This window comes from Peromyscus maniculatus, chromosome 3 (genome assembly GCF_049852395.1).
Source record: "Peromyscus maniculatus bairdii isolate BWxNUB_F1_BW_parent chromosome 3, HU_Pman_BW_mat_3.1, whole genome shotgun sequence".
Lineage (NCBI taxonomy): Eukaryota > Metazoa > Chordata > Mammalia > Rodentia > Cricetidae > Peromyscus > Peromyscus maniculatus.
The window spans coordinates 110,154,955-110,160,961 of record NC_134854.1 but is presented as its reverse complement, the minus strand read 5'-3'; positions in this window follow the sequence as shown (position 1 = coordinate 110,160,961).

Here is a 6,007-nt window from a genome sequence, read left to right as displayed (position 1 = left end):
TTCCAGAAACAGCCAGGGCTGCACAAAGAAACCCTGTCTTGAAAAACCAAAGGGGGTGGGGAAGAAAAAAGTTAAGGCACTTGATACATGAATGTCTTTTTAAAAAATCTTGGAAACAAGATTTCATGTAGTCTCAACTGGCCTCGAACTTGTAATCCTATGGCCTGAGCCTCCTGAGTGCTAAAATCATAGGTGTACACAACGTCTCCAGCTACAGCTGAGAGAGCTCTGGCTGAAGTGTGAACTGCTGGGCTATGCGGATTCTTATCCTGAGCCCCTTGCCATAGCCAGGCTGGCTCCATAAGTGCAGACCAAGGTGGGTGGGGCAGGTGGTCGCGGCACTGTTATGGCACTCAAGAAGACAGAATTGGTTGTGCCAGTTTGGACAGTCCACAGCTTTATGGCCAGGACTGCAGAATCAGGGCTTCTGTTTCTGCCAAGGAGGAAGCGGTGGCCGCTGAGCAGAGGACTGAAAAGAGGCTGCCTGCTACCTAAAAGCACACTGGCTTTGGCTCCTCCAAAGCGCCTTCTCTTTTTCAAAGTCACTTTGTGAGCACTGACTGTGCTGGAATAATCAGCATTCTCTGTGGCTGGCTGAAGGATGAGTCAGGATTCTAAATTCTAGCTGCAGAGCTGGGGAAATGGGAACACCAGGGAAGGAAGACCATGATGTCAGCAGCTTGCCAGGGCTCATCAAAATGCTAGAGAGTATGGGCTGGGTTTGCAGTGAAATAAATGCATTTAAATGCTTGAAAATACTAGGGAAAAGATTTACTAAAACAAATCTATGGGCTTTTGACATCTGCCCTCAAGCAGGTAGAAGCTTTGATATCACCAACTAAGGTATACTGCAGTGTGATGGGAAGCCAGAAAGACCTGCCCTGCTGAGGAGTGTGTGGACCTCTTCAGTCTCTTCCCACCCTTACGCCTCTGAATAAAATAGTTTGACTCTTCTCTGACCAAAATAAAATATCCTGCAAACACAAAGTGTGCAGAATAAATGATGGCTGTCAAGTGTGTAGGCTATAGTGATGTCCACAAGCTCCAAGTGAACGACCCCCCTCACTTACTTTATCAGTTGCACACACACTTCAGCAATTCTGGAGCAATTCCTACACTTTATAACACTTTGGAAATTAGTATTCATTAAGATGGAAACATACGTAATCTCATGTGATAGCTGATCTTTGTTGCAACTAGACTAGGTTTAGAATTGCCTCGAGATTCTGCTCCAGGGGTATTTGTGAGGTGTTTCTGGAGACGTTTCACTGAGGTAGAAGACCTACCCTGAATTATGGGAGGCACCATCTCATGGGCAAGGGTTCTGGACTGAATCACAAGGAGACAGTGAGCTGAGCACCAGCATCTGTTTCTGTCTGCCCCAGAGGACTGTAGATTTGACGTAACAGCAGGCTCATGCTCTCATGACTTCCTTGATTCAATGGACCATACCCTCACACTGCGAGTCTATAGAAACCCTGCTTTACTAAGATGCCAGTACCCTGACAAAGGACTGGAGATTCAGAAAACAAACAAACAAACAAAACAAAACAAAAGAAAAAAACTCTTGGAGCCCAGTGTAAATGGTGCATGCCATTTTTATTTATTTATTTTTTATTTTATTTATTTATTTATTTATTTTTTGAGATAGGGTTTCTTTGTTTAGCTTTGGAGCCTTTCCTGGAACTCACTCTGTAGACCAGGCTGGCCTCAAATTCACAGAGATCCAGCTGCCTCTGCCTTCCTAGTGCTGGGATTAAAGGCGTACGCCACCACTGCCCAGAATTGGCGCACCCTTTTAATACCAGCATTGGGAGGAAGATGCAGGAGGATTTCTGTGAGTTCCAGGCTAGCCTGGTTTACACAGCTAGTTTCAGGCCAACCAGGGCTACAAAGAGTGGCCTTGTCTAAAAGAAAACAAACAACAACTAAAAAAATCTCTTGGGCTAGGCATGGACCTCAGTCAGAGTACTTTGTAGCACATTTAAGGTCCCAGCACTACAAACAAAAGAACATTTAGAGACGTTAGAAAGATGGCCCAGTGGGTAGAGCATTTGCTAAGCAGTTCAGATCACCTGACCCAGGAAAGAAAACAAAACACAGCAGTAACGTAAGCACCTGTAATTCCAGGGTGCCCTACAAGGGGACAGAGGCAAGTTAACCTGGTCTGTGAAGCAGAGAGGAACAAGAGACCCTGTCTGGGAACACATGGCAGAAAAGCAAGGACTAACTTCCAAGGTTGTCCTCTGAACCTCCACACATGTCATGGTACAGGCATAGCCATCATAATAGCCACATCATGCACACACAGACAGACATATACAGCAAAACTAACCAACTAAAAAGAAAGAATGAACAAAATTCTAACAAGACTTACAAATTAACAAGAAAGAGACCAGATCAATAGTAAACATGTGCAAAACAGGTTCTTCTGGAAGAAGAAACTGAAGACTCTACAATTTAAAAAGAAATGTTTAGCTGCACTGGTAATCTGAGAAACGCTAATTGGAAAGTGAGATGCAAAATGCAAAAGTGAGATTGCAAAATGAGATGCGTTTATTAATTCATTTATTATATATTACTTCATATATATCATTATTATTCACATTCATAGGAAAGCATTGCATAAATGCTTGTAGTGATTGATTTTCTTTTTCTTTTCTTTTTTGCAATGTCACTTATTATAATAGCCAAAAACTGGAATTAAGTCCTTCAATGAACAGTAGCTAAACAGCCCAACTGGGGAATCTCACCAATGAAAAGAATGGATTATTGATCTACAATGATGTGGATGGATCGATCTACAGAGAGTTAAGCTGGGTGAAAAAAGACAATTTCAAATGATTACATGTACAATTCTATTTATATAACGTTTTTCTTTGTGTTTTATTTTCTTTAGGGGCGGGACAAAGTTTCTCCACATTGCCCTAGCTGTCCTGGAACTCACTACGTAGACCAAGCTGGCCTTTAACTCATAGAGATCCTCCTGCCTCTGCCTCCCAAATGCTAAGATACTCACCATGCTCAGCTTATACAATGTTTTGAAAGGACACATTGTTAGGAATGGAGTTGAGTTGATGGCCTAATGGGTAAACGGGGCCTTTAGAAAAATTCAGGATGGATTTGAAGCTTGCTGCCTCTCATTCTGACCTTGGGCAGATTATTTAAGATCTCTGAACATTTTTCTTCTGGGGATAATGAGAATTTACAATAGGTTTGTGAAAACTTATGAAAAAGTTATAAAAAAAAAAAATGTGTGGCATAGCTAGGCATGGTGCACATCTGTGATCCCAGTAGTCAGGGAGGTAGAGAATGGAGGGTCGGGTGTCCTGGCTCATCTTGGCCCTGTAGCAAGTTAGAGCTCACCATGGGCTATAAGAAACCTTGTCTCGGCCGGGCGGTGGTGGCGTACGCCTTTAATCCCAGCACTCGGGAGGCAGAGGTAGGCAGATCTCTGTGAGTTCAAGGCCAACCTGGGCTACAGAGTGAGATCCAGGACAAAGCTACACAGAGAAACCCTGTCTCGAGAAAAAAAAAAAAAAAGAAAGAAACCTTGTCTCAAAAACAAAATCCAAAATCTGGTTGAGTGATGGTGGCCCATGCCTTTAATCCCAGCACTCAGGAGCAGAGGCAGGCAAATCTTGGTGAGTTCAAGGCCAGCCTGGTCTACAGAGAGAGTTCCTGGACAGCCAGGGTGACACAGAGAAACCTTGTCTTAACAAAAACAAAAACAAGAAACAAACAAATAGGCTGGTTGTGATCACACATGCCTTTAATCCCAGCATAAGGAGGCCTGGGCAGGTTCTAAGCAAGCCTGGTCTACACGAGTTCCAGGCTAGCTAGGGCTACATAGTGAGATCCTGAATCAAAAAACAACATAAATCAAAACCCAAACAGCTGGTAATAGTGGTACATGCTGGCAGGTTATCCTAAAAAGGTGGTGGTGGTGGGGATCATGAGTTCAACACCTTTGCCAGGACTGATGGAGGAAGAGGCAGAGCTCAGTGAGTTCAAGGCCAGACTGGTCTACATAGTGAATTCCAGGTCAGGCAACAAACCAACAAATAAACCAAAGCCATGTAGAATCAGCATTCAATAGATAGTAACAGATAACAGAGCGGTCCTGATTTGTGCCAGATGTTGCTACGAGAGCTTTATACTCAGTTCAGGGCTTAGTCATTCGTCCTATCCCTGGTTCTTTCTCTGGTTTTCTTAAAGATTTTAAGAAATGAATTATGTGCGTCCATGTGAGTCTGCACTAGAAAGAAGGGCCTGAGATCACTGGTTGCTGGAGTTATGTGAAGTTGTGCTCTAGGAACTGGACCTGGATCTTCTGCAAGAGCAGTGCATGCTCTTAATCCTCAGGCCATCTCTCTGGACCCCGTGTTTTGGTTTTTGAGACAGGCTGTACTTGGAACTCACTCTGAAGGTCCAGCTGGCCTTGAAGTCCTTGCCGCCATCTCCTTCTTCTTCTTCTTCTCCTTCTCCTTCTCCTTCTCCTTCTCCTCCTCCTCCTCCTCCTCCTCCTCCTCCTCCTCCTCCTCCTTCTCCTTTCTTCTTCTTCTTCTTCTTTTTCCGAAAGACAGGATTTCTCTGTGTAGCTTTGCATCTTTCCTGGAACTCACTCTGTAGCCCAGGAGGGCCTTGAACTCACAGAAACCTGCCTGCCTCTGCCTCCTAAACGTTGGGATTAAAGGCGTGTACCACCACCACCTGGCTAAATTTTTTTTTTTTTTCGAGACAGGGTTTCTCTGTGTAGTTTTGCGTCTTTCCTGGAACTCGCTTTGGAGATCAGGCTGGCTTTGAACTCACAGAGATCCGCCTGCCTCTGCCTCCCGAGTGCTGGGATTAAAGGCATGTGCCACCACCGCCTGGCCCCTTTGCCATCTTCTGTCCTTGGTGTCTTGAATGTTCGGATTACAGGTGTGCTCTCCCACACCCAACTCTGATTTCTTTCCCAGGTTTTAGCTTAGTCCCTGTGTTTCTGCTTTAGAGGCATACACGAGATGGAAACATCAATTTATTCTCCTCATCCTTGGCCACATACTTTCCACGTGGAGTCAGAGCAGTTTCCCTGCTGGCCCAGAAAACACAAAGGAGAAAGACCGGTGTATCATTTCATTTTGACAGCAGAAGCGAAGGCCTGTGTGATGCAGTTGGGCACTGAAGTGGAAATGAAGAGTTGCCAAGTACAGCTGTGTTCAACTGTGACCCATTTTAAGAACTGAATCCTGCTGAGTCACAGCATTTTAGCCGGTCCTCTCGGAAACACTCCATACTTTCTTATGGCCCTTGCTTGTTAACCTGCAAGTTCTCTAAGAGCAAGGTCTAGATGATAACTAATTACCTTGTAACACGGGTAGCCCAATGTCTGACTAATATGAACAGGGAAGAAGGGGGAGGTAAAACATCTTCCCAAGGCCAGAGACTGTGACAGGAGTCCCTTTCTTCCAGCACCAACAGCTTCACTTAACATTCTTTTTTTACATTTTATTTATATATTTTTCTGTGTATACACTTGTGCATGTTTGGGAGTCTTGTGTCGCACATGTGTGGGGGTCAGATGACACGTCGGGGCGTCCTTTCCTTCTAACATGTGGGCTCCAGAGATCAAGCTCAGGCTGTCAAGCCAGGCGGCAGATACTGTTACTTGCTGAACTGTCTTGGCTTTTGATAAAGCTGGCTTTTTTTTCTCCCTTATTTTGAAATCTTTCTGGTGAAACAGGTGGTCATACTCAGGGAATATAAGTTAACTTCCCTTCCAGATCTCTTTGCCGACTGTCAGAATGCCTCACGGGGAGTCTAGCTTTATGAATAGTGATAATTACAGAAAGTTGAGTGCCAACTGAAGACTCATCAGCTGTCACATCGCCACACCCAGCTTCAAACAATTTTTATTATAAGAAACATTCTATCCCTGGGCCTAAAAATAAGGTCAAACTGAAAGACCCCCGGCTGAGATCTTTCTCCGGGAGAGACCCCAAACCCAAGGAACACACCGAAACCA